At 39.8% G+C, this 25064-nt stretch overlaps 1 protein-coding gene across 6 annotated transcripts in view; it reads right to left on the bottom strand.

Annotated features, from left to right (window-relative positions):
- The window catches only part of LOC137235448 (eukaryotic translation initiation factor 4 gamma 3-like), a 925455-nt gene that overhangs the window by 715966 nt on the left and 184425 nt on the right, over positions 1–25064 (bottom strand). The gene's annotated exons all lie outside the window — the stretch shown is intronic.

Here is a 25064-nt window from a genome sequence, read left to right as displayed (position 1 = left end):
ATACTTAAAAAAGTTTAGGAGCACAGCTGAATTCTTTCATAAAACTGACGATCCAGCTAAAAAACTGTCTGCAATTTTTTTTTTATTTTATTCACTAGACCAAGGGAGTTGTTAATTTGATTTATTAATTAGAGCTTATTCCAACGTTAATCTTTTATTTGTTTATTGGAAGGGCTTCGAATCCAGCAGCAGATAAATAATGCAATGAATTACAAAGAAGACGTAGATAATATCAGCTGTGCATACAAATGTGTGACAACCAACAATTGACGAACAGCTCAGATAGAATGTAGATGTTTTTTAAATGTATATATTTTTGTAAATATGTGTAATTTAATCGAAGTCTACAATTTATATCAAGGTGTGTATGTACTACAATTTGTAAAAAATATAATGTTATTGCTTTAAGTTGAACGACCGAATAAGCTCTAATTATACATTTAATATTACTTTGTTTATGAATAAATGTGCATACAACTCAATTTTTGAAAGAAAAATAGATAACATTCAATAAACAATATTATAACATTTTATTGTCCATCTTTTTTGTTTTAGCTGGCTAAGAGTCGTAGTGCCTAGGAGGATTTACGTGGACACTTTGCGTTAGACAGATTTAATAGGTGATGCATTTTAACATTTTCAACTATGACGATGATTGGATAAGTCTGTGTGCTTCATTATTTTTGATAAAGTATTGAAGTCTTTAATCTGCCTGATATGAAATTGTGTATATTTTTGTCACCTGTTTTACAATGTTGGCTATTGTCGTGGGATTTTCAAACAGCCTGATGGTATACGTCTCCATGTATTTTTTCTAACATCAGCGGAACCGGCTAATGTGGATGTTGTTGTATTTCTTGATTTATTGTTAAGTATGTAGGTACTTTTTTGCTGTAAGATTGTATAAAATAAAGTGAAATAATGTGAGGACCAAATATTGCCAACAAATTTGGCCTACACAACAACCACGCAACAGACTAGGCCATACCAACTTCAACAGCAAGGCTGGACGCCTATATTAGACGATCGGCAAATCAAGCACTAATCTCCAACAACCAACACGCCTACTCTAATTGCAAATCCGTAGAGACAGCTCTACATGCTATCACTACTAAAATAGAGAAGGGTCTTGCTTTTAAAGAATTCACGCTGGGTATCTTTCTCGACATAGAAGGGGCGTTCAACAACGTTCTCCCAGCAGCGGTCACAAAATCTACGTTCACTAGGGTGGAAGAGGCTCTTGTGGAATTTGTCGAGCTCCTTCTAAACAAGAGAAGCATTATCTCTGAGCTGGGCAGCTCATCGTTAATAAGGTATACCAACAGAGGAACCGCCCAGGGAGGCGTTCTTTCTCCTCTACTATGGAACCGGACGGTGAACGCTCTGTTATCTATACTACAGCCCACCGGATGCCAAGTCATTGCATATGCCGACGACATAGCCTTTACGGTTACCGGCAAACACTTTCCGGTGCTTGGCGAACTCTTGCAAAATGCCCTTAATCTAACAAACACTTGGTCTAGGGAATGCGGACTCAGCATCAGCAGTGAAAAAACTGAGATGGTGCTTTTTACCCGCAAACGCATTATAACGGAATTTACCCTCCCGTCCCTAAATGGGAGGGCAATCAAACTCTCTACCGAGGTAAAATATCTCAGAGTTATTCTAGACAGGAAGCTGGACTGGAAGCGATAAGTGGAGGAACGATCCAGGAAAGCCACAATGGCTCTCTACGCTTGTAGTTGGCAATAGGAAAAAGGTGGGGTCTCCAGCCACGCATAGTCCATTGGATCTACACGGCAGTGGTGAGACCCATACTCTTCTACGCCGTCACCGTGTGGTGGACGGCACTCGATATCGAATCTAACAAGAGCAAAGAGAGTGCAGAGGATGGCGGCAATGCTTACCACCGGTGCCCTTCCCTCCACTCCCACCAAAGCTCTTGGAACCATATTATTTCTTCTACCCACTGATCTATATGGTAAATACTGTGCCTCCTGCAACGCGGCAAGGCTCAACGCTATCGAACCAATGGAGGGACTGCAGGTTTGGCCACACCCGGATCCTGAAGCAGGTCCCCGAAACATTCTTGAAATTGGACCATAAAACACCGTCCCCTTGCTGGGACAACAAATTTTCCACAAGAATCCCAGAGAGGAACGAGTGGGCAAACGGCGCGGAGCCGAGATCTCCGTTTTTACAGATGGCTCTAAACTAAACAACAACAGAGTCAGCAGCGGAATATTCTCGGAGAAGCTCTATATAAGCGAGAGCTTTCGCTTACCCGACCACCGCAGTGTTTTTCAGGCTGAACTTATAGTTATCTGCGAAGCAGCCCTCTAACTTGCTAACCTGCAGGTGACCAATTCTATTTCAATTTTCTCTGACAGCCAAGCTGCCATAAACTCCCTGCAATGCAGTAACACCTCGTCACTAGTTGCATTGAAGTGCAGAGACACTCTCAACAAACTAGCTGAAAATTGCAACCTAAGCATAATATGGGTACCTGGCCACTGTGACATCTCAGAAAACTGCGCCGCGGATGAGCTAGCTAGGGAAGGCACCAACCTGCAAACAATAACCTCCGATGGTTGGACCAACCCTCCTCTAAACACTTGCAAACACTGCCTACGATCTCTTTTCACGGATCAAGCAAACGCCAGATGGCCCAAGGAACCTACATGTAGTATATCGAAGCAAATCTGGCCTAAGCTGGATGAAAAGAGATGGCTATCTGTGATATGGTTAAACCGTATGTCTATAAGCCCAAGGAACCTACATGTAGTATATCGAAGCAAATCTGGCCTAAGCTGGATGAAAAGAGATCGCTATCTGTGATATGGTTAAACCGTATGTCTACAAGCCCACTAGTGGGCCTTCTGACAGGTTACTGTCTCATGGGCACTCACGGTGCCTATCTGGGCCTACAGACAAATGACTTCTGCCGCAGATGTAGGGACGAGGAGGAGATAGAAAGCGTAGAGCACTATCTGTGCCACTGTCCTGCACTGTCAAAAACCAGGTACCAATGCCGCCACAGACACTCCTTTAGGTGCCTGGCGGAGCTTGAATCTACAAGCACAAACGACATCTGGCGTTTCATCAGGCAAACGCGCTGGTTTAGCCTCACTGGGGTCTAAACTTTCTTCTTCTTCGAAAGTAGGAAAACAAAAATAGGGGCCCCCGCGTGGTAGCACAACGGGCCACAACTGCCTACGTGAGTCTCCGCTCGGACAGCGGGGGCAGCCACTTTAACCTAACCTAACCTAACATCAAACAACGATATACCCAAGTCATGCGACAATGCATCATGCGACAGAACAATAACAACTTCTACCGACACGTGACCGATCGTAGCAACACGGTCGCAACATGTCGGCGAACAAACACATTTATTGTTTTGATTCAAATATATAATAACACCAGTGTTGCCATTTTGGTGCTTTTGAAGCCAGATCTAGCCCTTTTTTTTGCGTTCAGGTCCAAAAATTCCGATTTAGCCCTTAGCTCGGCAATTGTTAAATTTGTAATGTGTTTTATGTGTGTCGAAGTTTTATTTTATTTGCTTCGTTATGTATGATGTGGCAACTCGGTACTCAACTCGTAACAAAAACTTTAATTGATAAACTGTGTCATGAGGTTGTATATTTGCTTTTCAGCTTGTGCAACAGCATAGTGTCACCTTCTAAGAGTTTTGACCCTTTAACTTCAGATTATAATAAATTTTTGTCTCCTGTACCTTATTTTCATTATACCTTTGAAGAATATATACGAATTAAAAAATAAGATAAATTTATAGACGCTTATAGAAACGCTTAGCAAAATAGATTTCTTTTCGGTTGAGAATTGTAAAACCTCAAAAGTTTTCATATTTCACAAATGGTGTTAAACAGTATAATTCCAAAAGCTTGTCCATTTTGTGCTGCCACTAAGTAATGCTGAAGTTGCAAGAACGTTTTCAACCATGAGTTTGATTAAAATCAAACACAGAAACAAAATGAGGTTAGTTATGTTGAATTCGCTTCTGACAATAAGAAGTGGTCTTAAACGGCTGAATAAATGCTGTCATGACTTTGAAATAAACAACGATTTCATAAAATTAATGAACACAAAAAATATTTATGAGTGTAGCAAAAATAATAATTCATCTTCTGAGGACGAAATCATAGATTTTGAAGACTAAGGCCCTTCAAACATATCTCGTCCCAACATAAACTTGAATATCGCACACGTGTATTTTAATGGTGATTTGTACATCCGTAGGACGCTAAAAATTTAATAAAAAAATTTAAAAAAAATTAAATTCATTTTCATCGGCCAACATTATGGCAAGTCGTATTTTTGCCGAACCTATAGCCGTGCCGTCATTGTAGTAGTGTACAAAATACTTCTTACTTTTTAACGATACCTTACCGCCAAATGGCAAAACAAAAGTAAAAAAAAAACGTATTTTTGTTATTAAAAAATATAAAATGAACTATAAAAACAGTATTATTTATGTACCTCTATTGTACCTTATTTATTTTTTTTTTGTTAGTTTACTGTACCTTTTTTATAACTTTGTTTAAGTTTGACTTGAAATAAATGTGAAAACTTACATTGAAAAATATACATATACTTTTAGCTCTTTTTGCGACGGTTTTCGGATTTTCTTGAAGAAATTTAGCTCTTTCTAGCCCTTTTTTCCTAGATTCTAACCCCATTTTTTTTTCTGGCAACACTGAATAGCACGACCATAGCAAGAAAGTAGTCAGTGAGTACGGAGCCGTGGAAGTGAACAAGTCAAGGCGGATAGCTCGTTGCGCCACCCGTGAACCGATATACTAACGCGAGTGAATACAGTTATCGCATAAAGCCCCGCCGCCGTCGACCCAGTCGGTCAACCGCACCAGCGACAGAGTCATCAACGCCGACGCCACCTACCAGCAAACGGTATAGCCCGGCACTGTGAGTATTAATCGGATCTACGAACGGAGGTGATAGGTCGTAAATAGGAGGTTTCTTCAATGCGAGACATCACCACCCGACGTAGACGCAGACTGAGCGGTACGTGAGTGTGTGGGTTTCCCCGTCACTGAACGTTTAAGGCTACGCTCCGCCGACTCATCACAGTCGACCGCGAGGCGACCCGTAACCGCTACCGAGTCCTCGACGCCATCAAACGGTATAGCCCGGTGATAGGTCGTAAATAGAAGGTTTCTTCAATGCGAGACATCACCACCCGACGTAGACGCAGACTGAGCCATACGTGTGGATTTCCCGCCACCGAACGCTAAAGGCTGCACTCCGCTGACTCACCACAGTCGACCGCGAGGCTACCCGTAATCGCTACCGAGCCACTGACGTCAACCACGCGTCCTCAGTGGCTACATATTAACAGCGACAACAGCGTCAATGCGTCGTCAACAAGCGCCCCAGTAGCCGCATACTCATTATCATCGAGCGTCCTCAACGACGAAATACTAATCGCGACAGCCGGCGAAACACCAGCGTCAACGGCGACAGAGCGCCATCAACGAGCGTCCTCAGTGAATAAATACTAACCGCGACGCCAGCGTCAACGCGTCCTCAACAAGTGACCCAGTATGCACTCATTATCATCGAGCGTCCTCAACGACGAAATACTAATCGCGACAGCCTGCGTAACACCAGCGCCAACGGCGACAGAACGCCATCAACGAGCGTCCTCAGTGACTAAATACTAACCGCGGCACCAGCGTCAACGCGTCGTCAACAAGCGCCCCGGTAGCCGCATACTCATTGTCATCGAGCGTCAACGACGAAATACTAATCGCGGCAGCCGGCGCAACACCAGCGCCAACGGCGACAGAGCGCCATCAACGAGCGTCCTCAGTGACTAAATACTAACCGCGACGCCAGCGTCAACGCGTCCCCAGTGGCCGCATACCCACCATCAACGAGCGTCCATCAGCAAACAACATACTAATCACGACCGTCAACGCAGTAGCAGCGTTAGCGACAACCGCGCGTCCTCAGCGACAGAGTACCTAGCGCAGAGACGAACGCCAGCGTAGGCACGCCACTAAGGCATCCCATAACCGCGCGCTAACGGGACCGGGCGGACCGTTAGCCAATACAAAAAGCATAATAATATCAACGTAAGCAAGCACGCCAGCAGGCACGCCACTAAGGCGTCCCATAACCACGCGCTAACTGGACCGGACGGACCGTTAACCAATACGAGAGCATAGTAATAACAACGTAAGCAAGCACGCCAACGGGACACGGGTGGACCGTTACCCACCAGGCCACGCCGACACCGAATACCAAATAAAGTAAATAATAGAACTTAAATGAAATTTTAGGCATAAGTTTGTTATAAATAATTAAGTTAAATAAAGTGAATTGTACGACTTGGAAAAGGGCCCAAAGTATAAATTTATTGTACGGAAACCTGGACACGGCGAGTATACCCCAGCAATTATTTAAGAAGCATTGGGGTGCAGGGAAAGCTTCGTCACAATATTTTAAGCGCATGTTAGTATTGATTTTTGGTATAAAACAGTTAATTGGTATAATATACCTTAGTTCGAGTCAGCGCGTTTGCACCTTTGCAACCACGCTACTGTTGGCAGTCATAATTTTGAAATAGTAAATGTCTTCGTATATTCGGGAACCAGCATAAACACAGCACTCACTTTCACAACATCAACTCTGAAATCCATCGAAGAATCACTCTTGCCAATAAATGCTACTTTGGGCTAGGTAGGCAATTGAAGAGTAAAGTCCTCTCTCGGCAAACGAAAATCATGCTCTACATGTCACTTATCGTACCCGTCCTGCTATATGGTGCAAAATCATGTACCATGACAAAATTAGACGAAGCGCCTCTGGGAGTGTTCGAGAGAATAGTTCTTTGAAAGATTTACGGATCTCTACGCGTAGGCGAGGCGAGTACCAAAGTAGTTCTAATGATGAGTTGTACGAGCTTTACGCATGCATCAACATAGTCCAGCGAATTAAAACACGCTGGCTAGGTAATGCTAGGTGAATCAAAGATGACGCTCCGGCTGGGAAAGTATTTTTATCGGAACCCGCCTATGGAAGCAGAAAAAGAGGGCGGCCCCCATCCCGCTGGAAGGACCAGTTGGAAAACGATTTATGTAGCTTTCTGGTGCTTAATATACTCGTTGATTTATTAACTTTATTTATTATTTATATTATTAACTTTTATATAGTATATCTAAATAAAGTGCAAATTTTGTTTGTTTTTGAAAATAGACTCCGCCCTTGAAAATGCTAGGATGACTAGCGAAACGTCGGGCTGGAACAGTGAATAAACTTGTTTTATTTGCACTGACAAAGTAATAGGTCAATTAGCCTTGCATAATGTCATACAAGATTTTAATTGCCTTGGTGTGACCCAATGACGCCAGTTTACCCAGAGAAGCGACTGTGGCCTTGTCGGACGGCCATAATCGTTTAAACGGCTAAGCGCCAATTAAGTAGTCCTCTTCGGATGAACAAGATTTAGAATTGAAGTTTTTCGGTCTAAAATACGTAAAATTCTGCAGTTTAAGTTTAAAACCAAAGAGTTTAAAAATTAAACCCAGCTCAGAGCACTTACTTTCACAAGACCTAAAAGGTTTGGGCGTTATGTGAATTTATTTATTTATTTATTAGTCTACAAATTTAACAATTAATCAGACTAAATTTAGTTACGGATTACAGATAAATTACAGGAGCATACAAATTGAACAAAATTATATTATAAAATATGTATATATATTATTAAATCAGTTGTGGGGATATACTGTGATGCCGAGCAACGGGAATTGATTATTAGTGCTGTCCGAATGGACGTGATTTCGAGTAGCTGATGTATATTTGACACACAACAAGTAGGGCTGCGATGTGTGTAAGGTTGGAAAGGACGTGATTCCAAGCCACCCGCCCAAAGTTACTGCAGCTGGTGATCAGACGTGATTTCGGGCAGCTGATGTATATTTGACACACAACAAGTAGAGCTGCAACGTGTGGGAGGTTGGAAAGGACGTGATTCCAAGCCACCCAAATCAATGCGTATTTAAGGTAGTCAGCAGATATTTTTTTTATTACGTAGAGTGAGTTACACGTATCAATGTTTTTACAGTGCTTATTTGACAACGAAGAGGTTCGTGCATTTCAAAATTCGATCTGCATGTGCTTATATCAAGCGGTTGAAAATGTCTAGATGGTCTAAAGGGAACATTAAATAAAATTTCACCAAGCAGAAAAGGGCTATTTACAATCCCTCTAATAAGCTTTACTACAAATAACATACCTACCGTTTCCCTACGACTCCGTAACGTAGGGAGCTGAATAAGTTTTAAACGGCAGCAGTAGGGAGGAATAATCCTTTAGGGGTCCCACGGTAAGTCCCTTAGTGCAAAAATCAGAAATTGCTTTTGAACCGACTCTAATTTGTCGCAGTGCGTCTGGTAACGAGGGTTCCAGATTATCGAAGCGTATTCTAATATTGGCCGCACCAAATATATACAGGGCTGTCATGGAATCCAAGTCGGTTTTACGTTTTGTCGGAATTACAAGCCAATATTGATTTGAATTGGTGTCATAAAACCGTATTGGTTTTGTTCTTTTCGAATGTAAATAAAACCGATGTTCGAGTCAGCTGGTTTGCGGTGTACCGGCAATTTTGATGTTAATTTTTGGGCAAAATTTTATGAAATAGTTGTTTTGTGCATTTGAACAGAAACAAACAAATTTATTGACATCAAAATGGCATCAGCAGTTGTAGCATTTATATTATTGGAAGAAGAAGTTGCGAGAAGGTCAAAAGGAAAATTTTGGAGAGATCGCAGCAATCCATTTGAGTTTCTGGAGACAGCGTAATTAAAACTATTTATAATATGTATAGTGTATTTGCAGTTACATTGCATGCTATCGCATAAGCAAAGAGGCTTTCCGAATGGTATTGGACACCATTGAAGGATGCTTAATGCGCTCGAAAGTTCTGCCAATACTGCAACTAGCAGCTACGTTACGATTTTTCGCTGAAGGACCCTATCAAAGATCAGTTAGCAAGGATTTTAGCACGAGTGTGGGTAGAAGCACGGTGTCAACGATTTGAGATGATGTGCTTCGTGAAGCCCTTCGCAATATCTGGATGTTTCTCCATAAATTCAGTCAAAATACTGTTTTGCATTGAATTTTTATGTTTTCCCCTATTAAGAATGAAAATATATGTAAATTTACATTTATTTTTATAAAATAAACTTTTATTTACTTACATTATTAGAAAATACTCAACTACAAGAGAAATACAACTATGAAAAAATTTAATCCAACAGCATTTAACTGATTGGATTGTTTCCGATAGCAAAACCGATATTATCGGATTCTGTGACACCTAAAGCCGACACTAATTCCAATTCGAACATTAAACCGATAACATTGGCTTCATGACACCAAAGTAATTATTTTGGCGTTTTTAAATCCGATTCCGACAACAATTGGATTCCATGACAGCCGTGATAAAGAGAGTTTTAGTAATATATGGATCATCGAATTCATTAGACCATCGTTTGACGAACGCCAGAGTCCCTTTGGCTCTGTTCACGCAACCTTCTATATGCAATTTAAAGTCAAAATTAGAGTCCAGTAACGCCAATGTCTACAAAACTAATGACTTGGTTAATCGTGTAATCATCAATCATATACTCGTAGGATTGGCATGATTTCCTTGTAAAGCACATGAACTTGCACTTCGGCATGTTTAGTGACATTATATTTACACTACACCATTCGACTAGGCTATTCAGATCCGATTGAAGATTTGATCTATCCACAGGTGAGGGGATAGGCATAAGAAGTTTGACATCATCAGCGTACATTAGCGGCTTGCAGTACTTCAAAACATTAGGAAGGTCGTTAATGAACAGCAGAAACAGCAATGGATCAAGGTTTATAGATTCTGCCCTACAGTTATTAAATATAACTGTTTGTTTTCTATCCATCAAGTATGAAGATATCCAAGATAGAAACAAAGGCGGGAAACCAAAACGATCGAGTTTGAACAGAAGAAGTGAATGGGAAACTTTATCAAAAGCTTTACTAAAATCAGTATAAATTACATCAATTTCGATATTAACCCTAAATCCTTTCAGTACATGAGTTGTGAACTTAAGTAAGTTAGTCACGGTAGATTTACCCGAGCAAAAACAATGTTGAGACAAGTCAATGATTGATGTTGCTTTGTGACGATCGATTCAAAGAGTTTGGGAATAGCACTAAGCTTTGCTATTCCTCGGTAATTTGAAACACATGATCTATTTCCATTTTTGTAAAGTGGTATTATAAAAGACTCTTTCCACCTTTTGGGAAATATCCCTTGCTTTAGTGATGCGTTAAAAAGACATGTAGAGGTTTATGCTGATGACATTGATATCATCGGCCTGAACACCCGCGATGTTAGTTTTGCTTACTCCAAACTGGAAAAAGAAGCGGTAAAGATGGGTTTGATGGTGAATGAGGACAAAACGAAGTACCTGCTGGCATTGAGCAGAGTCAGCACATATGCGCCTTTGCAACCACGCTACCGTTGGCAGCCATAATTTCGAAATAGTAAAAGACTTCGTTTATTTGGGAACCAGCAGGAACACTAGCAACAACATCAGCACTGAAATCCGGCGAAGAATCAATCTTGCCAATAAATGATACTTTGGACTAGGTAGGCAATTGAAAAGTAAAGTCCTCTCTCGGCGAACGAAAATCATACTCCACAAGTCACTTATCGTACCCGTCTTGCTATATGGGGCAGAAGCATGGACCATGACAACAGCAGATAAAGCGGCTTTGGGAGTTTTCGAGAAAAAAGTTCTTCGAAAGATTTATGGACCTCTACGCGTTGGCGATGGCGAGTACCGAAGAAGATTAACCGATGAGCTATACGCAGATATCCACATTGTCCAGCGAATTAAAACGCAGCGGCTGCGCCGGCTAGGCCATGTTATGCGAATGAAAGATGATCCTCCGGCCAAGAAAGTGCTTCTATCGGAACCCGCCTATGGAAGCAGAGGTAGAGGGCGGCCCCCACTCCGTTGGACGGACCAGGTGGAAAACGATTTAAACTCCCTTGGTGTGACCAATTGGCGCCGGTTGGCGGAACGAAGGAGCGACTGGCGCGCGTTCTTGGACGGCCATAGCCGTTTAGACGGTTGAGCGCCAATTAAGTAAGTAAGTAAGAGGTTTATACAGGAATTCAGCACACGTTTTTAGTACAACAGATTGAATTTCATCAGGTCCGCTAGAATAGGAAATTTTTAGGCTTTCCAGATGTCTTAGTACGTTTTCCGTATGAATATACGGAACAAATGCTGAATTAAGCGAGGAAAGTTTGAATGAATAGTTCAATGGCGGGAAGTCATATGCAGTGGAGTAATAAGATTTAAAGAAGGTGGAAAACATATTGGCAATTTCATTGTCATCATTAGAACTTAGATCGTTAAACTTCATTACGGTTGGAAACCTCTTGATTTTTCTTTTCGAGCTGACGAATGAATAAAACGACTTTGGATTAGAGAAAATTGTATGCTTAATCTTTTTTAAGTAATCCGCATAGCATCTTCTCTGTAGCCTAATGTACCTGTGGCGCAGAATAGAGTATGCCGCATAGTCACTTCTTGATCCGGATAATTTGAATTTCTTAATAGAACGCGTTTTTCGATTTTTAAGATATTTGAGTTCATTAGAGCTCCAAGCAGAAGTTGGAATTGCTGAAGAGGTGTTAGATATAGGTACGCATTTGTGAAATATCGCATATAAAGCATTGTTGAAGTGTGCACAACTCCTTTCGACATCTCCATCGTAGGCGGGCCACGAAATTTTGGAAACCTCATCAATAAGCACAGACATATTGGCCTTCCTGAAAAGAAATTGGTCAGAACACACATTCCTAATAGTTCTACGCTCACGTGCATGGAGATAATCCAAGTATAAAACCAAAGTCGGATGGTACACATCTTCGGGCAAAACTATTGGATCGCATCGACTCAATGAAAAATTCGACGAGTCATCTGAAAAATATATCGCGAGATGATGTGGGAACTAACGAACCATTAATAAGATTCCAAGACACAAAAGGGAATTTAAAATCACCAGCCACGATGACGGAATCAACAGACCTAGCCAAAGAAAATACCAACCTCACCAGGGAAGCATGTTTTATATATATAGAAATATCTGACTGGAGCGGAATATCTAATGCTACAAAATATTTGTAAATAGAGAGAGTTTTACTTTCACACAAAGGAGCTCAACATCATTAGAGTCCGCGAAATACATTTCCTCTGCAGAGAACCTGGTATGCACGGCATTCAACACGCCACCACCAACTCTGTTTAGACGATCTTTCCTAAAGATTTCATAAGAATCCGATAAAATTTCAGAATTAAACACCGATGGTTTCAGCCATGTCTCGGTAAGAATCAGAACTTCGTAACTGAAGTCATAACTTTGTACGAAAAGATCCACTAATTTAGTATTAAGACTCCTAACATTCTGATAATAAATACAGAGAGTGGTATTGTCTGACAAATTTAGAGGCAATTGCTTTTTAAGACAATTGTTTAGGGAATTAGTTAATCTACTACACTACAGGATTTTCTCCGGGCTTCGGAAAAAATGGAAGGGTTTAAAAATTACGTAGGCCACAGCGCAGCGTTAAAAAGTTTGCTGTAATCAGATGCAAACACACGAATTTTAAGTGAAACTCTCACCAGAGAGTTTATATCGACATCTCTCTTAGTCAACTTGAAGCAAGGCTAATTTGGAGGAAGCAATGCCAAAGTGAAAAGAAATGGATCCACTTATATTTCACAAACACATTCAAATCAGCATTGTCATTAATGCCACTAACAAAAGCACGCGAATTACGATTTGACTCTTTTCCTGCATTCGTTTTCTGTGTACCAAAGTATTATCAAAGATTATCGAAAAGTAAAGATGTTGCAGGGGCAGAAAAATCGTGTGAAGCAAGCTTCACAAAACTTCTAGTAGGTCACATTCACCACTTACCACAGCAGAATTTGTTAACTACCACTGTCTGTATTTGTTATTTAATAATTATTTGTACACTTTTTATTCAGGTAATATGTTCAGAATTTTAACTTTTACTCTCTAAAACTCCAATGAGTGTATTTCTGTGCTTAAATTATGTTAAAAATTTTGTTAAAGTTTTTGGTGTGGTGAAAGTGACCTACTAGAATTTCGTTACGCTCCGCTGCTTTCCACCGAAGTTTGCGTCTGCAACATCTTTACTTTTCGATAATCTTTGTTATTATTCGACGGCTCAACTGCGTTGCTAGCAGCGCTAGCAGCGACATGAGCAAAAGAATGGGAGGTAGCAGAGCACCATGTCGCAGTATTAGTTATCGTAATGTTAGCAACAACTGTGGAATTAGAGTTGATAACATTACCACGACTAACTTTGACTGTAGAGTGAGTGCGCAGCTGCAATTGATTCGGATGGTGTAGATGTAGAAGTAGACGCCTTCGGTTTTTTATTATTATTCTTAGCTGGTGGTGAAGTAGACGTTGTGTTAGATTTATGTGGGGATATAGCAGGTGACGTTGTATGTGTAGATGATTTAGATGCAGAGGCGGTAGAGAGACACTTGTTTGTTGTAGGAATATTATAGCGTTTTCTTTTCTGGCTAAAGTGTTACGCTTTTTGTACGCCGCGCAAGGATTGTTGTTCTATTCTAAAAAACAGGCAACGCCTTTACGGGGTATTTCGTTCTTTTGTGAAAATTGTTGCCTGCTCGCAACGCAAAAGCGTTACACTTTTAGCCTGTATAAAATGGCGGTGTGGCAGTGCAACTCTGTAAAACTCTCAATTCTTGAGTTCCACACACAAGTCACACACAGAAGATTTCGCACTCACGAATTCATAATTGCTTCGTTCTGCGCATCTACGTCACAGTTGACTGCTTGAGCGAATGAAAGAAAGAGAGAAAAAAACAAGAGCTAAAGGAAAATTACGTAAAAATTGCCCATAAAAAACAGCTGATCTTTTGTTTACATGCGCAATGGGCAATATTGTGTGTGTGATTTGTGAGTTCCACATATACTCTGTTAATATGAGTGAATATGGTGAGTTGAAATGTTCTTTGTATGCACTATAAATGTTGAACATTTTCTGAGGTAGGAGTAACTCTATTAAGGCTTTACCATTTACTTAGGCAACAATTTATTTTAGAAAAGAAAACGCTATTAGATAGCATATTTGACGATTACATTTGTTTATTTGCTGCAGGTGTTAATGTTGTTGTAGATATAGATTTTGGAAGCGCATTAACAGTAGAAGTGGAAGACGAAGAAGATACAGGTAAGCAATGCCAATGTTGGCAGACACGATGAATTTGTTTGAAAGCCAACGGTATGCGGGTTAGTCGGCATACATTCAAAAGGAGATTGAGAGAATTCCGTGCCTTAAGTGGTAGAGGGAAATTCAATAAGATTGTTTGACAAAGGGTTATTAGTATTGTTGTTGGAGGGCATAGAAATAAATAATACGCTGTTTCTAGCACCACACACGCTATTTCTCACACAACAACAAGATTCAGCAGTAACAACTTTGATGTTGGATGACTGAAAAGGCCATTAATTGGTTTTTTAGTTCGACGAGCTGTTTAGACAGATTATTAAGCTTGTGTTCAGAAGCGCTCGACACTATTTCAAACCCTTGCATTTGGCCCACAAGAATCGCGTCTAAAGCTTTACCGAGCTTATCCGGCATGTCTACGAACTCTTCACAAAAATAAAGCAAGTGACGATTGTTTTTAATTAATTGTAACGACAGCCTTTCACCACACTGGCTTAAAGCTACGACAACATGTTCCTAGGTTAAGTGTCTGCCGAATTGTTGCAGCGGAAGTAAAATGTTGCGCATTGGCATCAGGCTGTTATCAGCAGCCATCATGTTGCTAGCAACCTAGCAACATTGCGCCCTGTACACAAATGTTATACACGTATATGTTTGAATCAGTGTGAGCGGCCAGGGCACGAATGTTATGTATCTATGTGTGTGTGTTGTGTTGTTAAGTATGTAAGTGTTAGTTCGTAAGTATAAGGATGATAATACGGGAAAGCCGAAAGAAAGTTTTGTACGTATAGGTGAAGAAGTTTTCCGTTCTGGGTAACGTTCGCTGCCACGGCGGCAGCTATAAAAGGGCATAACGTTAGGCAACGGGCCAAAGTTCTATTTCAGTGCTCGGTGTGAAGTGCGAAATGAAGTGTCAAGTGTTAGATAAATACTTTTTTTAATTAGAAAAAAAGGGAAAAGAAGTTTTTAGTGCGCGATTTTGAACCCGCCAGAAATGTTTCCGTGGAAAAGTTGATAGTGCGCACGGAGTCGGGAAAGTCGTGGGGAACTAAACCCCCTATATTTCTATTTTTGGTGCAGCTAAGCTTGGACACTGAGGTAAGTGACACCAACATTTTACTGTATATCTGGCGTGCCTCCATATAGCCAATTTTTTCAGGCAAGCCAAAAGCGAACTTGCATGAGTGTATTCCCACCTCCATACAGACATATGTATGAAGGCGAATATATTAACCATGCAAACAACTAATTAATATAAATGAATCCGGTGTCTTCATTACCATGAACGTTTTTTTTAAGGAATTATCTTTTTTACTAATATTTTTTTAGAACACCCCCAGTTCGGTTGGAGAGGATTCACTGGGCACTGACCTTGGCAGCTCTAAACCAGATTTGGCGGCGTAAACCTCAACATAGCAATGTTTTTATGCAACGGCCATTAGACCTGACACTTTTTGGTACTAAGCCATGACCACAACTACAACAATAATTTGTGATAGTACATCCACACAACATAGTTCGATGATAACCGGGAACAAGGCTTACATCCACCAACCGCACCAACAACATTGGCAAGACACACACATGCACAAATTTCTGCAGTAACAGCAACTATAATAACTCATGCATTTATACTCGTATTCACCGGCCCATAGTTCCAACAAATTTTGGTAACGACAACAAAAACACCCGTCACTATTACTAAGAATACCCACTTATACACCGGTGAGATTCTGCCCAAAAGTCATGGTTGACAATTAACCACGAAATGAGAAGCAAAGGTATCGAAAAGCAACAACCACCAACCTAGTTATAATAAAACCAGCAACATTTGGAGACGGCGACAACAACAACAACACCAGGTTTTTGATTTTTTTTAGATTGTTGTAGATTTATATTATTGTAGATTATTAGTAGAGTAATTACCTACTTTCATAACTTTTTGTAAATTTTGGGGGGGAAAAGTTTTTTTTGGTCACATAATTTTTTTTATAGTAAATTCTCTCGTTTGCTTTAGTTTTCTTACATAAAAATTCCATAGCTTTTTTTTCATTTTTCTTTTAGTGTGCATTCACTCGTGTTCCTTTTTTTTCATTATAAATTCATTTGGTTTCCTTTTTGTACAAAAAATTCATTTTTTTATTTTTTCCTTTATCATAGATTCACTTCAGCTTTGGTTTTGTATAAAAATTTCCCGTTGTCCTTTTTTCCTACCATTTAGTTGGTTTAATTTTTTTTGCTTCCCAATTTTTCTTTTTTTTTCTTTTGCGCATTGTTCACTTCATTTTTTTTTTTTTTACTTTTCATTTAATCCTGCTTTATTTCTGACATTATTTTTGATGGTATACTATATTTTGGGTATACTCGCGTTTCCTTGTTAGTCACGGCGGATAACTCAAAATTACAAACTTTTGAGAATTTGGTAATTCTTACCTAAACATTTGTTGGCGCAACATTAAAAGTTGCAAATATATTATTCGCAAATTTACGCTCCCTTTTTGCGCACAGTCCACGCTTTGAAAGCTGGCATTTTCATTTTTTTTATTTTCCTAATTTTTTTTTTTACATCTTGCACACAAATTTCAATTAGTACGATCACCACGTTGGTAGAATCGATACTACCAATTCACTCATTACCTTTAAGCAACAGCGAGTGATCAATAAATCAATAGCTGAGCGTATATGCTTTGAGTGTTTTCCTCTCTTTCCAGCATAGCTTCTCAACCACGTGAAGGCATCCTCAACGAATTGAGTGATTTGGTAAGTGAGCAAAAAAACTACAATTTGCATTATTATTTGAGTACATATGCATGCAAAATTTTGTGGAAGTTTATGTTTGCATATACATATTTTGATACGTACATATTTCTATAATTTCGATTCCTTTTTGACATTCTTTTTATATGCAAAACTATTAATTTTTCCCGTTGTACATACATTCCTTTCTTGTTACATTTATATGTTCAGTTAGGTCAGGGAATAGGTATTTGTTTGTTTTGTCGGTTATTTTGTTACTAGCGTAAGGAATATTGTTATTGAATTTTTTTTTGAAATTGTATCTATAAGATTCCATACGAAAAGTAGCACATTAGGTGGGTCAGAACCCAACACGAAATGTTTTGAATTAGCCTTTTGGCCGTTTATATAATTTTGTTTTGCTTTTATATTTATGGTTTTTCTTTGTGAATTGGAAGTTAAATATTTTGTAATTAGACATCAACGTAGCTTAAGTTTTTTTTATATATTATTGGTAATCGCTTTTTGCTTATTTTGAATTACTTGGCAATTGAAATAGTAGTCGTAGTATTATGGTGAGATAAGGCCAATTAAGATTAGATTTATTTAGGGTTTTTTTGTTTGAAATCGTAGGTTAGTTTTTTATTTCCTTTCTCTTTTAAATCAATCATAATTTATTGTTGCGTAGAGGTTAAGGAATATTTGAATTGTTAATAAATCTTAAATAATGTATGGTTGATAATATAGGATTCTTTCTTCTTGTCATGCAGGGCTAAATTTAAATATTTGGTGTAGGTGCTGCCCTTGCGCGCGATAAGGGTAAGTGAAGGTGAACATAGGGAAATTACTTGTTGACGGACGGACGGACTTATGTCAGGATTAGGGGCACTGTAAGTAGATAGGAGTCAGCACAGTGCCCACGGTGCGGTGCAAGTTGCACTGCAGAGGGAGGGTAGACTCCACCTGACAGGACAGGCCTTCATCTTTTCCCCCTCTTAACTTTGCTACTCACGTATGTTTATATCTTTTTCAGTTTTTCTTTCCCTTTTTTCTCATCAAGCAGGTATGAACCCCTATTTTGTTCATGTGGCTGCGGGTGAGGTCGGTGGTGCAATACCCCGCCCAAAACGACGAGCTAGCCTGGGCCCGCAAGCATACCTGCTTGCCGCCGCTCCTCACCACCCAAACAGTCAGTCACCTAACATAATCTTACGTCATAATCAGAGATGCCTTTACTGGCTCTATGGAATGTTTTTTTACAGAATCCATTGCACGGTATTATATCATCATCGAGAGCTCTCGAAAACCGTCTGTTACACTTTCCACAAAAATCGTCCATTGTAAGAAGTTGAAAAAAAACATTAAGACGAAAACTACGAGAGCGATTAAAAAGCACGTCCGCGCGCAACGAAAGGCTTCGACTGAATAAGTAGCCAACTTAGGTTGAGACTTTTAACCGTGTCGTTTCAATAAGTAAATGTAATTTTTGTCCTTTGAAACAACCTGCTCCTGACCAGTTTATTTCAAGTGTTTGGTATATTGCCTTTTTATCTTTCCTACATATTGGCGGGAGCTACGTGTTATATGCCGACGCCAAACGACTTCTGGGAAATGACACCTGGCAAATAAGTTTTTGAAAGGACTATATACGCATTCTGGGCTGGCCGAACCACTGCCAAGGAGTTACCCTATTTAAAAAGAACTTTCAGCTTTTCAATGTTTCTTAAGATTGCCATTCTATACCTAAATAATGTTTTGAAACGGCTGATCTCTACATATAATACAATTCTAACAGGGCGATGTCCGTACATTGAAGATATAAAAGAAAAATTGGTGCCCGGGGTCATTATTAGAGCATCTGAGTCCATACGGACAGTTTTTAAAATTTGTGTCTGTCTGTTTGTCTATAAGTTTGACCAGACATCACTCAAAAACCACTGCATAAAATTAAAAGCGACTTTCGTCATTGTGAAACTAGAGCTCTAACTTAAAGTTTAGTGTAGTTTTAATCCGGTAGATCAGTAGGGCCTAGATCCCAAGATATGGACACGGGTAACCCTAGCAAGTGTTTGCCGAATATATATATCAAATGAAAGCTCCTGCCTGTCTGTTTGTCTGTATGTTTGATCAAGCGAAAGGTATGAGGAAATGCTTTTACATTGGGTTCATTTTAGTGCAATGTTGTTGTTGGATATGTAACTCTGATTCCGATATCTCAACCCCTTTCCTAAATATATACGAAAAGGTGGATCAGGAGTACCCCTGGATTTATTTTCGCCAAATAGGTAGCAAAAAAAGTATTTGCTACCGGGGGTATTAACGTACAGGGTAACACCCTGCAAAAATCGTTGGATCATGTGGTCCAATGGAGTACTTACCATTATACTCCATTGTAATCCAGCAATGGACCAACTCATGTTTCTACACGAACATATTGTAAGCCGATCATTGCTCGTTTTTAACGATTGTAATCACTACACGATGTTTATTGGACTGTGGGTACTCCATGTATTACTCTGATGTAATGCGGAGATGGAGTATATGGTCAAGTCCTAGGACATCGCAAAGTTAATTGGACCATATTTTTTGTATGAATTGTGGTTAATTTTGGAGCACTCGGTTGGTCCATAGCGAGTACTCCATACATGCATGCATGCATGGAGTACTCGCGATTTTTGCAGGGTGACAGTTCTCTAGTCAAGTCAAGTCTATGCCAACCCTGCAAAAATCGTTGGATCATGTGGTCCACTGGAGTACTTACCATTATACTCCATTGTAATGAAGCAATGGACCAACTCATGTTTCTACACGAACATATTGTAAGCCGATCATTGCTCGTTTTTAACGATTGTAATCACTACACGATGTTTATTGGACTGTGGGTACTCCATGGATTACTCTGATGTAATGCTGAGCTGGAGTATATGGTCCAGTCTTGGACATCACAATGTTAATTGGACCATATTTTTTGTATGAATTGTGGTTAATTTTGGAGCACTCGCTTGGTCCATAACGAGTACTCCATACATGCATGCATGGAGTACTCGCGATTTTTGCAGGCATATTGTAAGCCGATCATTGCTCGTTTTTAACGATTTTAATCACTACACGGTGTTTATTGGACTGTGGGTACTCCATGGATTACTCTGATGTAATGCGGAGCTGGAGTATATAGTCCAGTCCCTGGACATCGCATTGTTAATTGGACCATATTTTTTGTATGAATTGTGGTTAATTTTGGAGCACTCGTTGGTCCTTAGCGAGTACTCCATACATGCATGCTTTCGCAGACAGTTGGATTATGGAGAAGTTCCAGCTTCTATGATAAAATACTTCAAAATGGCGAAACATTTTTTTTGTATGCGCCGGAGGGTACAGGCAAAACTTTTCTGACTCGACTACTTCTTGCTGATGTAAGAAGACAGGGCAAGAAAGCATTAGCCGTGGCTTTTGCGGGTATTGCTGCCATCTTACTCCCCGGGGGAAAACCGCACCCACTATGTTTAAGATACACTTGAACCTTGATGCAAGTGAAACTCCAGTTTGTGCCAATAGTGACAAAGCGAAGATTTTTGAAGAGTACAGCCTCATTGCTTGGGACGAGTGTACAATGGCATACAAGAAGGCCGTGGAAGCAGTGAATCGCAAAACATCAGGCGATATAACCACATCATGGGAAGAATAACAGTTTTTCGTCAGACTCCACCCGTAATACCTCGACGAACAAGAGCTGATGACGTAAGCGCATGCCTCAAACGGTCTGCGCTCTGGACACAAGTGCAGAAAATGAGTCTAACGCGGAAACTCTTCCAGAAAATCGTTGTAAGATTGTTGCATCAGTAGAAGAACAAATTTTTTTTTTTTTTATGGAGACGTAACTCAAATGACGCGTCAGCCAAATTCTTGGCTTTGCGAGCGAGCCATACTTACAGCCTAAAATGATAAAGCAGCGGCGATCGATCACAGTATATTGGAAAAAGTTCACGAAGAAGAGGTGGTATACCGGTCACTAAACATAGTTATGGAAAGAAATGATGCTACCAGTTATCCAGTAGGGTTTCTTTACTTTCTTTCAGAACCCGGACTTCCAGCGCATATCATCGTTCTGAAGTGGGTATTCCCATAATATTGCTTCGAAACTTAACTCCTCTAAAGTTATGCAACGATACCCACCTTAAAGTGGCATCACTTAAAAATAATATTATAGAAGCAGAAATTCTTACGGGCTGTGGAGCTGGTGAAATAGTTTTCATACCTCGCATACCCATTATTCTAAACAATTTTGCTTTAAAATTCAAACGCGTACATATTCTCGTGAGCGCGTGGTTTTCCATGACAATTAATAAGTCTTAAAGACAGACACTTCGAGCCGCTGGTATCGACTAACTGTTTCTAACACGGGCAGCTGTATGTTGGTTGCTCAAGGGTAACTACCTCCAAAAATTTTTTTATACTTTGTAACACAGATAAAACATCAAATGTTGTCTATAAAGATATTCTTTAGTTTTCAATATAACGTTGTACATATATATGTTTATAGTTTGTAGTATTGACAGAACGTAAAATTTTGTTCATGTTCATAAAGTAAATGATTGTAAGCAGCCCAATTAAAATCGTCGCTACAGCCGAAGAAAGACGTTCTCAGGACATTTTCAGACAAACTTACTTGCACTGTAGTGACGAAATCTTTTTTTATTGTTCTCAATCAATATGTTCTCAACTTTATCCGCAAAAATGAAAATGATGACACTTTATTTGGAATTCCTCGCATACGAAGTAGCGAGCATTAGCTACCCTGCAAAAAACGCGAGTACTCCATGCATGCATGTATAGAGTACTCGCTATGGACCAACCGAGTGCTCCAAAATTAACCACAATTCATACAAAAAATATGGTCCAATTAACATTGCGATGTCCTAGGACTGGACCATATACTCCAGCTCCGCATTACATCAGAGTAATCCATGGAGTACCCACAGTCCAATAAACATCGTGTAATGATTACTTTCGTTAAAAAAGAGCAATGATCGGCTTACAATATGTTCGTGTCGAAACATGAGTTGGTCCATTGCTGCATTACAGTGGAGTATAATGGTAAGTAGTCCAGTGGACCACATGATCCAACGATTTTTGCAGGGTAGTTATAAATAAAATTATATTGTGGCGAATGTTGACGTCACTAGGCTGTTAGTAAATAATCACGCAACAACAAAAACATGAAGTAAGCCACACTTGTATACATGAATACATCAGTCATCATTTATACACATACACACAAGGCAACGAAGAGATATTTCACGTACACACATGTGTCATCAGCCGAAGTTGTTACTGACACATATATGTAGCTCAATTACCAAGCAGGAGATACAGCAGTTCTAGAAGGCGAAACGTCTAGACTTTAGTAGAAATATGCGAATGAAGCAACGGAGAGTATAAAAGCAGAACAAGCTGGGTAATCAGAATCAGTTTGATTTCAACACGCTTTTGTGAAGTACGTGATATTGAAGTATACTTGTATACTACTCCCAAAGTAGTCCAATAAAGACCATTTTGCAATGAAGAATATGGGAGTTATTTATTAGACAGTTCAATGATTCAAACGTTAGCAGAAGGTTGCAAATAAGCGGAATTTCTCCAACTTCGTTACAATTTGTGTCAGAAGAAGAATTGTTGAATAATTCCCGAAGATTTTGAATACAACTTGGACATGGCAAAGTTAAGTGAAGATCCAGCAACTCAAAAAGGAGTTGGAGAACCGTGGGTTGAATACAACCGGCATTAAATCCGAATTACAAACACGACTACGAGAGCCAATGGAATCAGAAGAAATTAACGTAGAAGAGTATGTCTTTCATCTTGATGGCGATGAGACAACAAAATTAGAGGAGAAATATGAAACACCGCAGACAATGGCGAACACAGACTTGACATGATATTGGCTGCAATAGCTGCACAAACATCGACAGTGGCATCGCAACTGGAATCGCAGGAGACACGCATAACATCGAAGATTGAGGCACAAGAAACGCGTATTTCAGAAATTTCGACACAGATTACATCCAAGATGGAAGCACAGAAGGCACGCATTTCAGAAATGTCGTCGCAAATGTCATCTCAACTGGAAGAACAGCAGACATATATGACATCTCAGTTGGCTGAGCAGTTGAATGCACAAGAGGGCCGCATATCCTCGCAGCTGGAGGCATAGAAAGTAAGGGTATCATCACAACTTGAATAGCAGGATGCAAAAATCGCACAATTTCAGGCAGAAGTCGATGCTTTAAAAGGTCGTATGGAGCAATTACAACTAAATCGCCCGGCTGTTCCAGTGAGCAATTCGAAGGAAAAAACTCCATTTTTGACGGTTCTGTTCCTTTCCAGGCCTTTAAGCTACAGTTTGAGAAGATCGCAGCAGTGAACAACTGGAATGCTGAAGATAAATTTGCAGCTCTATTCGTAGCACTGAAGAGGCCAGCAGCCGATATCCTACAGACGATTCCCAAAGGAGAGCGGAACAACTACGAAGCGTCGATGGCTGCTGTAGAACGACAATACGGAAGCGAACACAGGAAGCAGATATATCAAACTGAGTTGCAAAACCGCTACCAAAAAGCGAATAAGACTGCTGGATTTTGCGTCGGATGTTGAAAGGCTGGCCCATCTAGCAAATGCAGACGTACCCGTGGAATACACCGAGAGTGTAAAAATCCAGAGCTTCATAAATGGCATACGAGACGTGGAAACGAAACGAGCTACATATACGAATCCAAAACTACCATTTGCTGAAACGGTATCACATGCACTGACTCAGGATACAGCCCATCGTGTGGAAGAAAGGCCAGATTGGGTACACAATTTTGGAAGCACTGAAGGGGTCACAACAGAAAAATGCTGGAGTTATGAAATGTTTCAAGTGCGGCAACCCAGGTCACATTGCACGTAATTGCAACACCGGTCCTAATAGTTCCAACAATGTGGGTGGCCGTAAACGCAGAGCTGAAGGAGATGAGCAAATCTCCAAATCTACTCAATCTTTAACCTAAAGCGAGTCAGCCGCAAGAGGCGATAGCTGGCTCCCGCAATTGAATGCCCCATAATCTCTATCTCGCAAATTTGAAGAAGGTCAAGCAATCGTACTGTCGGAGGACATATGGATGGAAAGGAACGTTTACTGACTTTAGATACGGGTGCATCTCATTATATCAGATTTAGTCAACAAGAAGATAAACCATTGCTTGGAGCAAGATTACGTACAGCCATGGGAGAGGACACTCAGGTAATTGGAGAAGTAGGATGTGAAGTAGCAATTGGGAACGTCACGGTACTGCACAATTTTATAGTGGCAGAGATTGTTGATGAAATCATTGATTGATTGATTGATTGATTGATTGATTGATTTATTGATATTAGCACATTTAAAATTGAAGATACTTAAATACTAACATATAACCCGCTAAGCTAAGGTGCTTGTCTGCAGGTTTATATAATAGATATTTTGTGTTTTTTTTTTTACATAATTACATTAAAAAGTGTTATCAATAGTGACGTGAAAACATAAATAATGTGTACAATTTTATTATTTTTTGTATTATCAGTTTATATATATAGATTTAAGAATTTAAATGAGAATATAAGAAGTCAGTTAAATTAATCTTTAAATTTCGTTTCAATAAACTTTAAATTCGAAGACTTTTTAAGTTTTACAATAGATTTTTAATCAAAGTTTTTCTATTTGGACCTTTAGGCAGATTTACAAGACTCATACACAAGACACAAGGTAGTTCAATTAAGAATGTTGGCACTAACACAGAGAGAGTATTCTTCGAGTAATTATTCAAGAACCTGGGTACTCTTACACGATTTTGAGTTTGCATTCTAGTTCCTATGCTGTGACTAATTGGAGTTAGGAATTTATTGTCGTCACATAACTCGTTGAGTATAGTTATTTTAAATATGGACTTAACATCAAGGATGCCTAATT

This window comes from Eurosta solidaginis, chromosome X, assembly GCF_040869045.1.
Source record: "Eurosta solidaginis isolate ZX-2024a chromosome X, ASM4086904v1, whole genome shotgun sequence".
Lineage (NCBI taxonomy): Eukaryota > Metazoa > Arthropoda > Insecta > Diptera > Tephritidae > Eurosta > Eurosta solidaginis.
This window is presented reverse-complemented; position numbering and strand designations above follow the sequence as displayed.